The sequence below is a fragment of the Pteropus medius genome, unplaced genomic scaffold (assembly GCF_902729225.1).
Source record: "Pteropus medius unplaced genomic scaffold, Ma_sr-lr_union100, whole genome shotgun sequence".
Taxonomy (NCBI): domain Eukaryota; kingdom Metazoa; phylum Chordata; class Mammalia; order Chiroptera; family Pteropodidae; genus Pteropus; species Pteropus medius.
The window spans coordinates 22,506,544-22,524,453 of record NW_024354500.1 but is presented as its reverse complement, the minus strand read 5'-3'; positions in this window follow the sequence as shown (position 1 = coordinate 22,524,453).

The window sequence follows — 17,910 nt, the reverse complement described above, 5'->3', positions numbered from 1 at the left end:
AAATGTTATAAGCCCTTTATATGGACTATTTACTATACAAAAGGGACCCAACTTGCTATTTTGATACTTGTGAAACTAAGTTTTCAGTCTTTTAAGGAGAAAAATTCCTATAAGGTAGAATTTTCTCTTTGAAGATCATAATGTATGGCAAATTTCAGAATAAAAGGTGGAGAATGATAAAAATGTTCTACATAATTTAATGTGAGCAACACATTTTTAGGAGAGAAACTAGATATATTTTATTATTTGTTTTGTTTGTGGAGGGCTTGGTCTGAAGTCATGGATATCTGCAATACATTTTTTTTTAATTTCCATATGAGAAGAATTCTCTATTGTATGTTAACTAAGAAATCCAACTTTTTTTTAACATCAAATTTTCCATTGCAAAAATTGGTTATTTACATCCTTCAAGTTGGAACTATATTGTAATTTAGATGTTCTGCTTTTCTTGGCCCACATTAAACCTTTTTTATAATGTTGCCTTTACCACGTTAACTTCATCTGATTTTTTAATTAAAAAAATTTAATGTTTACATTTTTGAAGTAAAACGAAGAGCCAAAAGCACCAGTCATAAAGACCCAATCGTATGAGTCTTACTAAATGTATAACCTGTGTGATCAAACCTCAATTAAGATATAAGCAATAACATCATTCTTAAAAATTTCCTATTCCAGTCAATTCCCATGCAACAAAGGCAACAAACCACTGTTCTGAATTCTATTTCTGTGGATAAATTTTGCTAGCTCTAGAGCTTCATAGAAATTTAATTATACAGTGTGTACTCTTTGGTATATTGTGGAGTGTACCAGTAGTTCATTCTTCCACACCGTTGAGTAGACTTTCACTGTATGAATATACTGTAATTTGTTTATCCATTCTCCTGTTGATAGATACATAAGTTGTTTCTAATTTTTTAAGCTAGTAGCTAGTTTTTTATTAAAAAGTAATTTTGAGAACATTTTTTATTTCTCTTGAGTAAACAATGAAGCTAAAATTGGGTTAATGATACTTAAGTGGTTCAAAGGATAGGTTTACGATTACTTTTATAAGAAAGTGCCAAATTATTTCAAAGTAGTTATATCATCTTATGTGCCCACAAGAAAGGTATGAAAGCCCAGAGTGCTGTACATCTTCACCCCAATTTGGTATTGCTAATCTTTTTAATGTTAGTCATTCCACGGAATCTATAACTATCTCATCATAGTTTTAATTTTAACTTTCTTGATGACTAATGATATCAAGCATCTTTTCACATGCTTATGGACACTTGAATATCTTCTAAAGTGTTTAATTTTTTTTGTCCATGATTAATGTTATTTACATCTTTAGGATACAAGTTTTTTGTCAAATACATATACTAGAAATATTTTTACTGCCTTTTTATTTTTCTTAACAGTGTCTTTCAAAGTCAAAAGAAGTTTAGCATAAATATTGAAAATTATTTTTATTTTTTATTCTGTTAATGTAAATATATTTAGTTTGTTTTCAAATGCTACATAAAATATGTATTCCTGGGATAAACCCCATTTTATCAATAAATAGTTTGCAATAACTTCCTCAATATGTCTATATGGCTAGGAGCCAACTCTGATTTTTCAAACAATAATCTAGGTATTGCTATAAATATATTTTATAAATAAAATTAGTCCTGGTAATCAGTTAACATTAAAAGAAAGAGGGATTATGTTGTATACAATGTTCTGTTGATGTTTTTGACTGAATCTGTTAGAAGGCCTTAAAATCAGAGCTGATTTCCTCTTGTGGTAAAAACCTATAGATTCAGCTTCTTCCTGTGCCCATGGAATTCCATCCTGCTCATGATCTTTCCTTCCTCACTTCTATATGAATTTCATATTTGCACAACCAGCTCCCACAAACCATATATGCCAATTCCTTTTAATAACTATTTATATGCCTATCATATCTCCTTCTGGTTACTCTTCTCTGGTTAAACTCTAATTGATACATATATATATTTTATATTTTGCTAAATTAAATGTCCTAATAACTTGTATGGGATTTTTGCATCTGTGTTCATGAGGGATTGATCTTAAATTTTGTGTGTGTGTGTGTATTAACTTTGTCAAGTTTCGATATAAGAATTATACTGCCCTCAGTTTCTAAAAGAGGTGTTATATAATTGGTCTTATTTATCACTTAAACATTTTATAGTATTCACCCATAAAACCACTTATTTCTGGAGTTCTTTTTATTGAAAATGGCTATGACAAATTTAAGAGCTTTATTAGACACAAGCAAGGTTTTTCCAATTTTCTATATACCCTTATATAACTTTTGATATTTTAATGTTATAATAAATTTGTTTATCAAAATTGCTGCACGTATTGACATTAAATTGCTCATCTCTCTTTATTACTACTGTAATGTCTGTATGATTAATAGTGATGAGTCTCTTTTTTTCTTAACTCAGTAGGTATTTGTCATATTTTATAATATTTTCAAAGAACCAAGTTTTGGCTTTTATAATTTTCAATGTTCTCTTTTTAATTGATTTCTGCTCTTATCTATATTATATCCTTCCTTTAGTTTAATTTATTCTCCTTTTCTAAATTTTGTTGGTGGAATCTTACATCACTGAAAATAGAATTTTTCTTTTCTAATATAAATATTTAAAGCTCTCATTTTTTTAAGCACTAATTTGACTTTCTCCTTCAAATTGTGATATATTTTTTCAAGGTAATGCAGTTTAAAATATTTGATAATTTCCATTGTGATTTCTTCTTTAACCTATAGGTTATGTAAAAATATATTTGGGGGTAAAAAAGTATCCAGAATGTTAGATGGAGAGGTCTTTAAGTATTAATTAAGCTTGAGAATATTGTCCAAATTTGTTCTATTCTTACTTTTTTCTCCTGTTTTCTAAAATGATCAGAAAGAGGCTTGAAATTTTTCTACATTTGTAGATTTCTAAATGTCTCCTTTTATTTCTGTCACTATTTGTTTTGTTAGGAAATTGTTACTAGCTTTTACAATTTTATAATTTCATATCTTTGTGATAAACTGCCTCTTATTATCTTTATAAATATCTCTCTTTATAACTGATAGTAGTCCTTATCTTGAAAGCTACTTTATTTGATAGTAACATAGCTATTCAACTATCTTAACCTTACTTATGTTTACATAGTATATCTTGTTTACTTTCTTTTGTTTGTTTTCAACTATATCTACCTTATATTTAATGTGGGTTTCTTGTAGATAATATATACTTTGGTCTTGCTTTTCTAGCCTATCTGATAAAACACCTCCTAATTCTAGTCTTTAGTCCATTGACTTTAATTTATTAACATGTTTAGTATAAATATAATATTTTGTAATAATTCATTTAATGTTCTTAGTTCACTTTTTATTTTTTTTTGTTTTAGTTTTGTTTCTCAAGCACAGGTCTACATTATTTTTAATATCAGACATTAAAGAAGCTAAAATTTTTGTTAGACTTATTAAATCTCATCTTAATCAAAAAGTCAAATATTTCACAGGAGAAAATAAACAAAATATAAAGACAAAGCAATAAAGGGAGTTTCGTATGCAGTTCTGTATGAGTAGTATCCAATAGAAAACAAGAAATACTGCTACCAACTTATAAATGATTAAACAATATTTAAATTAATCAAAGACCTATGTTGCCCTTATTCAAAACAAAATAATTATTTCCCCTTTCTTTGTTGCAATTGGTTATTTTCTTGTCTCTGCAGCTAAAAATGGATCCTTATAGAGAGAGTGAATATCTTTTCCCCGCCCCCACATTAGGACACACAAAGCACCTTGTTAGTGCTCAACATATTATTTGTTGAATTAATAAAGTAGGAAATGTAGTTTCTCATGAGCATCTTCAGGCTGAGGTATGAAAATGAAACTAATTTTACTTTGCAACATTTCTCTCCAGAATAGTAAAGGATTTGTGGTTCCTCTAATCTTTTGTGCATAAAATGTCTCAGTTGACGTAAATTTATTATCATTTGCTATTGGTACATCATTTTTTGTTTTAGGATCTCAGAAAAAAATATTGATAGTCTCACTCTAACTTGATTCCTTTATGTCAAGCTTGCCTTTGTGATATATAATTATAGTAATAAACTACAAAACCAATTTATATTTTTATGAGGCTTTATGGTATAAAGCATTGCACATATATTATTTAATCTTCATAACATTGTATAATCATTGCTGCTAAGAAGAAATATAAAACATTGGAAATAAGATAGAAAGATTACCACATGTTCTTTCAATGTCATACTAGAGTATCGTTTCACCCAAGAATTATTGAAATCTCTAGTGTAATAAACCTTTTCTGACATGCTTTTTATTACTTACCAGAGTCCAAAATGTCACGTTACCTTGAAGATTTTGTCTGTTAGAGATACGAGCAATTTTTGTCTGATTGAAATTATAACCAAAGATTATAGTTTTAGCGCCCTCAAGGATATTATCCAGGATTGTGTATAACCTAGAAATCCACATTTATTTTTGCTCAGTGCATATCAATTCCTTAAATGCCCTTTGAATCAGTTTACTATCCTACTTCCCTAATTAATGAGTTTAATAAAACTGTGACATATACTTTATTTGTATCATACCCAATTTTTACTCTTCTTGAAAAATTAGCTTTCTCGAGTTGATCACAAAGAAAGTAACACTGAAGAGCTATTACATGCAAAAATGAAATAGGGGTACATTAATTCTTAGAGAACAATTACTCACAGGTCACGGAGTTCTCTAAAAATTGAAAATGTAACTAGCACTTGCCTATGGGAAAATGTGTAAGTAGTACAAGACTACTAACAGTAAAGTGTGTAGGGTAGGGAGAGAAGTACAAAGCCTACCACGCTGAGCCATCATTTCATTTCTCCTTTACAAATTTAAGATGAAATATATATGATGTCCGGACACATCATTATAAAGATGAAGAAATGACTGTCTGATGAAAGAGACACAATTTAATAAGCATAAAATCGAAAACAAAATCCAACCACGGTGAAGTGAGTCTTTTACAGGCAACATATAAGATGGGTCTTATTTCTTATCTATTTTCTACTCTATATCTTTTGATTGGAGAATTTAATTTAGTGCATTTAAAGTAATTATAAATATGTATGTACTTATCCTCATTTTGTTCATTATTTTCTGGCTATTTTGTAATTACTCTGCTCTTTTTTTTCTCTCTCTCATTCTCTTTCTTTGTTATTTGTATTTGTTATAATTTTTAGAGAAGTATGCCTAGATTCCTTTTTATCTTTTGTGTATGTACCATAGGTTTCCATGAAGCTTACATATAACAGTTTATAAGTCTATTTTAAGTTGAAACAACTTAACTTTGAATGTATTATAAAGCTTTACATTTTTACACCACACCCACATGTTTTATGTTTTAATGTTAGATTTCACATCTTTTAATTTTGCATATCCTTCATTTTGTAATTACCATTTTTGTCTTTTAACTTTCATTAGTTATATGTGATTAATCTACCACCATTACATTGTTATTCTAAATTTTCATATATTTTCTTTAATAGTGATTTTATACTTTCATATGTTTTCCTGTTACTAAGTAGCACTCATTCTTTCACCTTGAAGAGGTTCCTTTAACATTTCTTCTATTGCTGCTTTAGTAATAATGAGCTCCATCTTTTGCCGTCTGGAAAATCCTTTCACTCTTCTTTAATTCTGAATGACAATTTTTTTTCCGGTAAAATATTATTGTTCAGATGTTTGTTTTTTCTTTCTTTTTTTCTGCACTTTATATCATGCTATTCCCTTCTGGGAGTGCAAGGTTTCTGTTTAAAAATTTACTGGTAGTCCGATGGCGGCTCCCTTGTACATAACAAATTGTTTTTCTCTTGTTGCTTTTAAGATTCTCTTGTCTTTAACTTTTGACATTTTAATTACACAGTGTCTTAATGTTATTAATAGGTTCAGAGACTTTAAGTGAAATGACATATAACAACAACAAATTTACCATAGGCTAATTGACATAAAAAAGAGTTAAGTTCTACAGAATCTCATCAACATTATAACCAAATGACATTGAACAAAATGATGTTATTTGAGAACCAACTGTAATGTGACTTAGTGGAGGTTTCTTTGGTTCATCTTATTTGGAACCCTTCACGTATTTAGATGTCTGTTTTTCCAGGTAAGGGAAGTTTTCAACCATTACTTCTTAAAATAAATTTTCTGACATTTTTTCTTTCTCTTTGCCTTATGAGACCCATATAGTGTGAATGTTGGTATTCTTTTTGTCCATTCTCATTATTTTAAACTCTTAAACAGGAAAATCGCTTTTATCCATTTCATTAAATACTTTTTCTGAAGTTTAATCTTGTTCTTTTATATGGAACATATTCTTTTGTTTTTTTCATTTTCCCTGGCACAGTGTTGATTTCTAATCATTAGACGAAGAAGCTACCTCTTCAACTCGTGAAAGAGTGACTTTGTGTAGAAAATACAACTTGTTGTTCAACCATGCCCTAGTTCTTGTCTCTCAAATCTATGTGATTTTCTAAGCAAGCTATTTTATTTTTAATGTTTCCCAGTAGTTGAGGGTGTGCCAAGATTTTTTATTGTCCTAGAGAGGAGGATGTCAGTCAGCACCTAGATTCAGGCCAGTTGGAAGCCAAACACTCTAGCAGCAACTTTTAAAGTACAGGCATATCTCAGATATATTATGGATTCAGTTCCAGACTGCCACAAAAAAGCAAATATCGCAATTAAGCAAGTCACACAATTTTTTGGTTTCCCAGTGCATATAAATTTATGTTTACACTATACCGCACTCTATTAAGTGTACTTTAGACATAATAGAATTATGTCTAAAAAGCAACATATATACATTATTTAAAACATTTTATTGCTAAAAAATGCTAACCATAATCTGAGCCTGTTGGGAAAATGACGTCCATATACTAGCTCAACACAGGTTTGCCACAAACATTCAACTTATAATAAGTTGAATTATCGTGAAGTGCAACAAAGTGAAGCACAATAAAATGAGCCTGTATGCATATATGTGTATACATTGCTGTAGGACTTCAAGAAGAAGTCTCGCTGGCCATCAAAGCCCAGTGATCTATAGGTGTCCTCTGGGGCACTTGTGAAAACTGAGGCAGACAAGCGTACAAGTTTCTTTCCAAAAGATGCAGGCAAGCTGTAGCCAGGCAGAGGGAAAGCATAAAGATGGCACAAGACAGATGGAGTGAGGTAGAGGAAGAGTACAATAATGGTGACTGTCAGCCCCTGTCCCTGGAGATTATCCCAGGAGGCTCCTAGTATGTTAATTAGATGTCTATCTCTCAGGCTGCTACTTTAAGATAAGCAATTACGCCTCCTTTACATAACCTCTGGGCCTTCTCAGTCCTCTGTCTCTGTAGTGGTCCCTGGGCCTAATGAGTATGAGCACTCAAGCCCTAAGAATCATTTCTCAGTTTGTGATAGCTTTATGCATCTTGTGAGCACAAGTCATGTAGGTTGTTAAAGCTATTGTTTGGGGGACTTGTCTGTCAGGTCCAGGTCTTAAAAGTTGGGGTACCCAAAGTGGGATTCAAAACTTCACACCTTGGAGAATCTCTAGGTTTTTGTTATCTCCTGATTGTGGATCACGCTAGGAGTGGGATTTATGGTGATTGTGTCATAGCCTCTCCTACTTGCTTCATTGTGGGGTTTTTTTCTTATTTGTCTAAGGTGTAAGAGTGACTCAGCCAATTTTTAAGGGTCTTTTTAAGAGGAAATTGTTTTATATGTAGCTGTAGATTTCATGTATCTGTGGGAGGAGGTGATTTCAGAATGTTTCTGTCAATATCTTGAAGCAGAATCTCTCTTTGTATTCTTAACAGCTTACTTCAAGGATTACAATATACATTCACAAATTACCACTTTTCTCTTAGAATTAATATTATACACCTTCAATTAAATTGTAAGAAATTACATTTTATGTGTATAACTTCATGAAAGTGTAAAAACTTCTACTTATATCCCCATTTTTATGTGATTTGTCTTCATACGGTTAACATATACACCAAAATACAATTTTGTAATATTTTCTTTAAGGAACCAGTTGACTTTTAAAGAATTAAGGAAATAAAGATAGTCTTTTATCTTTAACCACTCATTTTCCATTTCCAGTGTGTTTTATTTCTTCCTGAAGACCTGCATTTCTTCTGGTTTCTCTTCAACCTGCAAAACTTTTTATAGTGTTTCACTTATGCAGATCTTCCAGTGATAAATTCTTTCAGCTTTTATTCTTATAAAAATGACTTCATATTATGTTTGCTTTTGAAGAATATTTTTGTTTGATATGGATTTGAAATTGCCAGGTTTTCTTTTATCTTGTTTTGTTTTTCAACATGTTAAAGATAATGCTCCATTTTTTTCCAGACTTCATTGTTCCTTAAGAGAAGTCCACTGAAATCTGTCATTACTTTTCTGCATACAATGCATTATTCTTCTATAGCTAGTTCCAAGAGTTATCCTTTACCTTTAGTTTTTAGCCACTTGACCTTTTATATATCCTACTTTCAGTTTGTGGAGAATCTAGAAGATATAAATTCATATTTTCACCAAATTTGGAAAAAATGTATCCAATATTTTCTCAAATATTGTTATTCTTTCTCTCTACTTTTTGGATTCAAATTACATGTATATTGCACTGCTTAATAGCATTCTACTTGTCACAAAAGTGTATTTACTTTTTTTGTCATTTTTTTCCTCTTCTTCAGATTGGATAGTTTTAATTGGCCTTTTCCATTTCATTAACTCTTTTGTCATCTCCATTCTGAGGTTAAGCCCATTACATAAAATTTTCATTGTATGATACAATTTAGTTTTTAAAAAATCCACTTAGTTCTACATTATTGTTTCTATTTCTTTACTGAATATTCATCTGCTCAGTAATTATGATATTTCTCTTTAAATTCTTAAAATAATTCATTATACCTGGTTTTCTTTTTATCCTAACATTTATCTCATCTCTTGTTCTGTTTCCTTAACAGTATTTTTTTTTCTTGATAATGGGTTACATTTTTCTGCTTCTATATCTGTCCAGAAATTTTTTTAAATTGGATATTGGACATTGTGGATTTTATATTGTAGAGTTCTGAAACTTGGAAGTGTATTGATTTGTTTGATAAAAGGAAGTTAAATTGTTCTTGTTCAACTTTAAGGTTTTCATGTTATGCCTCTTTTTAAGATAGTTCCATAGTAAGCTGAAACTGTTAATAAGTCTCCCTCACTTGGCAGGACTCAAATGCCAAACTCTGTCTTCCTTATAATGGGCAGCAAAAATTTCTCCTCAATTTTAGAGCCTTCCAGCTATACTATATTTTACAGGGTATCTTGGAGTCTCTTCTTCTCATGTGAAGTTCAATAGTCCACAAAAGATTTTATCATAGCTTATATACAGATATTGGGACTCTCCAAGCTGTATATCTCTTATAATTTCCCTTCTCTTCTTAATGCATAGCTACTCGACGGCCCTGTACTCCTTCCTCTGATACTTTGTTCTAACAGTAGTTTTGAATTCTGTTTATGTTCTATTATACCCCCACCTTTCCAATAGACTTGAGAATGCCCTCTAGGAAAAGACAATTAAAGTCAAGTTCTCACCCAGTGTGCATCCAGTCTTTTAAGAGTTGAATCTTCTCCAGTTTCTACCTGCTTTCATTTACTCATCAGTGATTTTGAACAGTTAGAAGTTTTTGTACTTTCTCCAGTGTTTATAGTTGTTATCTGCAATATGGCTTGTCCAATATAAGTAGCTCTGGTGTTGCTGTAACTGGAAACCTTATTAGATGTATTTTCATTTTACTTTTTTGTTTTGTTTGGTTCATTGTAAATTAAATTTAAGTAGTAGTGGAGGAAAGTAAAGGAATGGGTAGAGTAGCAAATAGGATCTTACAGAATAATAATTCTTGACTGTAGTATGCAGGATGTGACTCATTACTTTCAAACCTAATTTCTTTAGCATAATCTATTATGCTTTTAAGAATTAACACATGTATGAATAATGGTTTTATTTTGAAATCATGGAATATTGTGCCTGGGTCAATGCGTTGCAGAGCCAAGCCCAGGGAGATGTTAGATACCACCTGAGTTTTTGCTGAAATCATTAAGAAGGATTCAGTCTTGCATAAATGATGGAAGTGGTGATTCAATGCAATTTTATCTAATGTTATAAGGCAGAGAGTGCAGGATGATATTTTTATTTTATATATTTTATATATTGCACAATACCTAGGCAGACAGGGTAGCAAGTTAACAATTTTGACTATCGTTATGACAGCAGGGTAGGTATAGAACTTCAGTCTCTCAAACAAAAGCAATATAAGCCCTGAGTATTGTAAGAATTAACAAACTAAAACATGTAATTGGGAGGTATATGCTGGCGTTTATATTAATGATCACAAACCACCCGTCCAAAAGATTAATTTATTAGATACTTGGCAGTATTCCTTGCTGCTAAATTACCCTAAGGAGACTTTATGTAACTCAGGTTTTTATAAATAAGACAATGCAAGCAAATGTGCAATCATATTATAGACAAAACAATAAGTTAACACTTACTCTAAAAATTAGAGTCATAAAAGTCAACCTTTCCTTATTATTTGCAAAATAATTATACGAACTTTTTCCTTGATAAGATTCAAAGCTCATAGATGATGGAGAATATCAGCCCCACTTAAAAGTATTTCTATTAAAGTGGATTGGCTTTCTTCCTAAGACAATAAGTCAGGCTTCTAAAAACTTAAACAATTTTGATATTTCATGTCTAGTAATCTAAACATATGACTTTTTCTTACAGCCATACAATATGCATAAAGGTAATGATTAAGTGTATGGATTCAGGATCCAAACTCCATGGACTTGAACCACTTCCTTGTGGTCTGAGATTAGGCAAATAAATTACTCTCTGTACCTCAGTTTCCTATCTATAAAATGATGAAAACAAAAGTCTCTACATCAGAAGGTTGAAGTTACAATTAAATGAGTTAATAAATATATGAAGCATTCAGAGTGATTGCTAGCATGTCAAAAGTACTATACAATTATAGGACTTTCAACTGCGTGAGTCCATTTACTGTATTTTTCAATACACAGTTGGGAATCCACAGATGTGGACAACCTACTAGAGTTATATGCAGAGTTTTGAGTGTGTGGGAGCCGACATCCCAGTCTTTATGTTGATCCAGGGTCAACTGTATTACAAATATTATAATTTTCTTAAAGATTTCAAATAGTAACTGATTTTAGTTTACCATCTTCCAAAGATTTAGAAAGTCATGAGACACCTGAAAAGATCATGTCATTATGTGTATTCATCTATCTAGAATCTTCAAATTCTATTTAATAATTAATAGTAAATATTTTCATAGCTCCTCAGAAAACTAATCTTTGCTGAAGAAAAAGAGGGTTCATGCATTGATTCTTTCAATGTTTGTCAAATGCCTGCTCTTAAGCAGTGAACAAAATGGACCCCAAATGTCTACCTCATAGTGTTCCTGCTGACATAGTCCTAGGCCAGGGCACAGGACCTACTGAATACAGCTTTAGTGGGATTTGAGTGCCCAGTCAAGTTCCTCTTGCTTTGTGTATTCCACTTATTTGTTAACGTAATAAACATTAAACCTGTAGAAAATTTTTATGAGTTTGAGCCAAACTGACAACACTTGCCTGGGAGTAGGATCTCAAATGCTCAAAAGAATGGAAGTTTCAAAGATTATTTTATACATTAGAATTAAAGGAAAAGACATAAGGAAGTTGCATGAAATATACTGGTGGTAGATTAAAAAGTCAGGAGAAAGCAGAGTGGGAAGCTCTATGATTGGCTAAAAGGCAAAATGAGAAACATACCTTTTTTACATTGGTGGGTACAGGACACTTAATAATTAACTTTTACAGCACTTACGTGCTGTAAATAGAGGTGGTATGAGGGCTTCTGCATTCTCTTGCTCTGATGGATTTGTGCTCTGGTGCCTGCAGTTTTGCTTTTGAGGGATAGGAAAAGAAAATTACTGACATTCAAAAGTATGTTGTCCTAGATGCACAAGAACAATGGACAAAGTTAGCATGTCATCTCTAAGGTAAAAACTGACCTTTGCTAAGGAAGCTTTGGGCCTGAGACGTGACTACCCATTATGACCTATCCAGTTAAGAATTTGTGATCATACCATCCTGTGTGGTTACTTTTGGTCACTGATATTGTCAGGCCTGCCATGTGCCCCTCCTCCAAGCTTGTCAGATTTATTGCATAGCCCTTTTTTTATTCACAGATTCTTAGTAAAATTTTGCGTGGTCCTAGGGACCCTCCCCAATCACCCGCCATTTAGTGATCTTTTCTTTTTGTGAAGACATAAATAGTAATACACTTGATCCTAAACAAAGTATGCCAAATGTTAATGCATCCTGTAATTTTTTGTTATTCTTTATTTGGAACAGGAATTATGTTTGCACTAGAAGGAGAATGAATAACAAAAGCAAATTCTCTGCTTAAAGTTCCTTGTGTATAAGCATTTTGAATCTATGTCTCTCCTATTTAGGAAAAGTCATGCTCTTGTGTTTAAGGTCAAGTAACATCAATGGGATGAGAAATAATACCTATTAGAAATAATATCTATTACTTAAACAAAATCTATTAGGAATAAACCCTGGGGAGCCTGAAGGAAAAATTGACCACCAGCTACTATCTCTTCCTTTTCTGCCAAGGAGAAAGTTTTCCAAAGTTGCCACTGCTCCACCTAGGCCAGTAGCTCTGAACTTTGCCTGCATATTACAGTATTATGGGATACTTTTGTTTGTATCATGGCAAACACCATACTGTTTAAATAGAAATTCTGGGGATGGAGCCTGAGCATGAGCGTCTTTCAAAAATTCCCCAGGTCATTCTATAGTTCAATCAGAGCTGAGAATCACTGATTGAGGATAAAAGGCCTGGTAAGCATTGTCGCCAATCCTAGACTGGAGCCTTCTTTAATTAGAGCCTCTCACCTTCAGCTGCTGTACCATGAGAGATCCAGAAAATATCAACATATTATTTGTTGAGAATTGCTTATTAGAGAGTAAAATATTTGCTCTAACCCTTTGACCAGTCCCTCCCCTGGTGTCCTAAAATTCTAGCCCATAGTAATTAGAAAGATCAAAGAGTCATCTAGTCTAAGTAAAAGAGACTAATTTCCTATAACCAAGTTTTTAGCTCAATGCTTGGTACATTATATGCCTGCAATAGTAATAGTTATTAGCAGTTCCACAGAAAATTTCTCTCAAATTTGTATAGTTTTTTAAATTTATTGATATGACATTGGTTAATAAAATTACATAGGTTTCAAGTGTACAGTTCAATAATACATCATATGTATATTATTGCTTTGTGTACTTACCATGCAAAGTCAGATCTCCTTCTGTCACCATATATTTGACTCTCTTTACCCTTATCTACCTCCTACCCCTTTCCCTCTGGTAATCACCATTGTCTGTGTCCATAAGTCTCTGTTCATCTTGTTTCTTTGCTGCTTTCAGTTTTATATCCCACAAATGAGTAAAATAATATGGTTCTCAACTTTTTCTGACATTTTATTTAGCATGATAATCTCAAGATTCACTCATACTTTATTATTAAATAATGATGACTATGTAAAGCATGGATGACTCCTTTATGTCTTATTTACCAACTAAGAGGGAAATTGAAGGGAGCCAGTTACGCCATACTACAGTTGTTCACTGTAGGATATGTTTTTTACATAATATGTTTGCTTGTTTGTATCATGATTGATTTTGAAATAAGATCATATAGCCTGATAGATGAATACATAAATAACATATTAAGGCCATGACGTTAAATATTTATTAAATCATGGAAGGCCAAAATTACAAGTGGCTTCCTATGAGTATATTTTTTAGAGGGGGTCCCAATGTTGAAGGGAGAGTTTTTGCTGTCTTAAACAAAGGGTTATTATCTAAGTCATAACAGTTAATGGTCATATCTGGTAGTTTGGAAGACAGCATTAATATAGATCACAAAGACCAAATAAAATTGAAACATATCTCATTTGACTTCACATTTTATAAAACAGCCAAACAAAAAATGTGTTTATGTATGTTGCAATTATCATAACATCTTAATGCAATTACATTTTAAAAATATGAACTATTCCTCAAAATCAGTAATGAAAATAAAATTCTGCATACTAAAAATAGAAAAAAAATTAAAAGTTATATGAGTATTAGGGTTCTCCAGAGAAACAGAACTCAGAGGACATATCTATCTATATATAGATATGTAGATATACACAAGTCCAGAGATCTCCAGGTGAAGGTGGAAGGCTGAAAGCACAGAAGAACCAATGGTTTAGTTCTAGTCTGAATCTGAGGGCCTGAGAACTGAGAGTTTCATTCCAAAAGCTGGCAGGCTAGAGACCCAGGAAGAGCAGATGCTTAGGTCCTAAGGCAGGAAAATGCCAATGTCTCAGATGGAAAGCAGTAAAGTAGAAGGTATCCTCTCAAGTGTGGGATGATCAGACATTTTTTTCCCATTCCCACTTTCAACTGTTTGAATTGGCACAGAGCCATCTTCTTTACTCAGTCTACCAATTTAAATGTCAATCTTACCCAGACATACCCTCAACATGTTTCAAACCTCTTAGCTTCTTCAGAAAACAGATACTAAATCTGCCACTAGACTCAAAATCAAGTAGTCAGCCTTTGGCCCCGTTCCAGTATATAATGGAACAAATTTTAGACCTCTCCCAGAGTAGTTCTTGTTCTAGTCCAGAGATGTAGGCTACTATAGTTAGATGTTAATAAAAGATCTTAATGCAGTGTAGCAAAGTACAAGAGGAGCAAGTCTTGGTGTGTAAGCCAAATGGACCAGCTATCTGTTGTCTGGCAGCTGTCAGGAAGAAATAGCAGAGAATAGAATTATAAAGTATGGTTACACTTGCAGAATTAAAAAAAAAAGTCATTTTTTCAGAAGACTTTAAGAAAACCAGAGTTACAGTTAAAGTAAATGATGTAAGATGAAAAAAAAAATGTAATTCAAGAATTTAGTGAAAACTCTATTATCTCAATCCAGTTAATCCAACAATGTTCTTCTGTAATAAAATTGTAACCTCCATCATTTACTATTTCCATTAAACGAGTAGTCTGGTCTGATTATCTCAACACGTAATTTAGAATTTAAGTCTCTAATTGAATCCTTATATCGTTACTCAAGGCAGGTGTATGTTGAAGTGAGCAATAGCATATGGAAGATAATAAGCATCCTTACTTGAACTAATTCCTCCAGGGTAATTTTATTGGTGATCCACAGTTGAGGTAATGTTTATGATTGGTTGTAGTCAATGAAATTAACTAAATGCAATTTATTTCTAGTTTGGACAATTTTGTTCAAAATTAAAGTTAAAAAACACTTTTACTAATTTAATCTGTTGTATAAGGAAAGTATGGATAAAATATCAACTTTCATTAACATAAAATAAATGCTAACCAGAAAGCCCCAAATATATGTGCATTACATATAAGATTTTTATTCTATTCTCATAATCAGTTATACATAATGCATAGTCCAAATTTTTATCTTTCAAAGCAGATTTCTGTTAAAAATTTAAAAGTCAATAGTATAAGAGAATTTTATTGGAGTCAAACTAATGATCATAAACTATATTAATGTCACTCTCCATACAGCTTGAATATTTGTAGGTGACTAGAATTGGTAGTTACCCACTTCCAACAGTGTAGAGAGTGAACCATTGTGAAAGTGAATCATACCTAGTGGCTCTACACCAAAATATTAAACCTAAATATCAATGAAAAGAAATAAAACAAGTAATTGATTCTGGAAAGCTTGAAGAATATGAAGGAATTTGGTGTCAAAAAGGCAAATATTTCATAAATGGAAAACAAACAAAGCAAAAAAATAGAATCAGAATTAAATTTCTATTTAAGATCTAGAGCTCAATATATACTGGTAAACATTAAACATATAAATAATAAAGATATGTGTAAGAATATTTTCTACAGAAGTGACATCATAAAAATGGCAAAATAGGATACTCAAAAAACTTTTTCTTCTACTGAAACCATTACAACCTGGCAAAGACTGAAAATCAGTTTGTTTGTTTGTTTTTTTGGAACTCCAGAATCTAATCCAAAACTTTCATCAACCAGAGGACTGCTGAATGAAATAAAGGGCAGCTAGTAGTTTGAAAGACAGCATTAGTAAGAGTTTGTGACATTTTTAGTAAGAGTTTGTGACGTTTTCACTTACATGCCTATCTCCCATTCTCCAACATGTTGATGGTGAACATAGAATGTTAGCCAGTGTTCCTGGTACAGATTGCTGGTTCCAGAAGGCTAAAATGTACATTTTTCTTAAAATGCTGTGGTTCTACATTTTGATATGTTTGTAGTTCCCTCCGGAACCAGCACAGAGGTTGGCCTTTGTTTTGTCCTCTCTTTCTTGCCTTCCTTGGGCTGGAGCAACTTTCCAGGGAACCACATCTGTTGAAAGGTCCAGAGATATATATGTAGTTTGTGCCCACCTTGGATATGGACAGCAGACAAGGAAAGTAGCAGAAAGACACAAAAGGCTGAAGAGAAAGTAGAGGAGGAAATCTCTTGAGAAAATAAGAGCTGGAAGGCCTCCAGATATGCTGGGGCAAGAGGAAATGAAATGCACATGCCCAGAGAAGACCTGAGAGAACCCTCTTGCATCTTTGGTGGATATATGGACTTCGTGTAAAGAAGAGGCAAAAACAAAAATGCAAAGTCTTACAAAGTGGTAAAGACAGAGCTATAGATGACCTGACATAGCATTGAAGGACAGTCCAGCTCACAGCCAAGCTACAAAGGTAAAGTAGTATTTTCTCTCTCTCTTTATAGGCTCGAACATTTAAGGAAATCCTATAATTTCTCTATAAGCTTAATGGTTGACTCCTAAGACAATGAACAGAGACATCAGTGGCCATACATGATAAGGAAATACAGACTTTGCAAAAACCTAAAGGAAACTATGGACAAAGACTGAAGGAAATTAATAAAACGATTTATGGACAAAATGAAAATATTGATAAAATATGTTATTAAGAGGAACCAAATATAAACTGGAGCTGAAAAGTACAATAACTGAAATTAAAAATTCACTAGAAAGATTCAATAGGGGATTTAAGCAGGCAGAAAAAATCCATGAACTTGAAGATCAGACCATTGAGTATAAAGAAGAAAAGTAAACAAAAGGACTTGTGGGAAACCATAAAGTGTGCTAGCAAAAGCATTATGGGAGTCCAAGAAGGATAGAGTGGGAGAGAGACATTGTTCACTTTAAAATGTATAATTTTATGTTATATAAATTTAATCTCAGTAAAAATATATATATATATATATATTTTTACAGCTGCTATTTTCCAGGGCACCTGATCAATAAAATCTAATTTTGAAGAAAATACTGACAAACTAAAATTGAAGAACTTTCTCCAGAATAATTGGCATGTAATCTTTCAAAATACCAAGATTATGAAAGTCAAGAGAAAATGGAGGAATTCTTTCAAGTTGAAGAAGACTAAAGAGACATGACAAATAAATGTATTATATCATTTTGGAGTGAAATGTTTGCTATAAGTGACATTATGGAAACAATTAGATGTTTCTGAATGGAATCTATGGATTATAATTTTAGTGTATCAGTGTTAATATCTTAATTTCGATTTTTGTATTGTGGTAATGTAGCTGTTCTTTTAAATGCATACTAAAGTTTCCAAAGATGATGGAATATAATGTCAGCAATTAAGAGAGAGAATATTTTAAAATGCTAACAATGAAGTCTAAAGGAAGGGAATAAAAGATGTTTTGGGGGCTATTCTTTTCCTACCACCTTAATTAATGCATGTATTCCCAAGTTTCATCAATCTAAA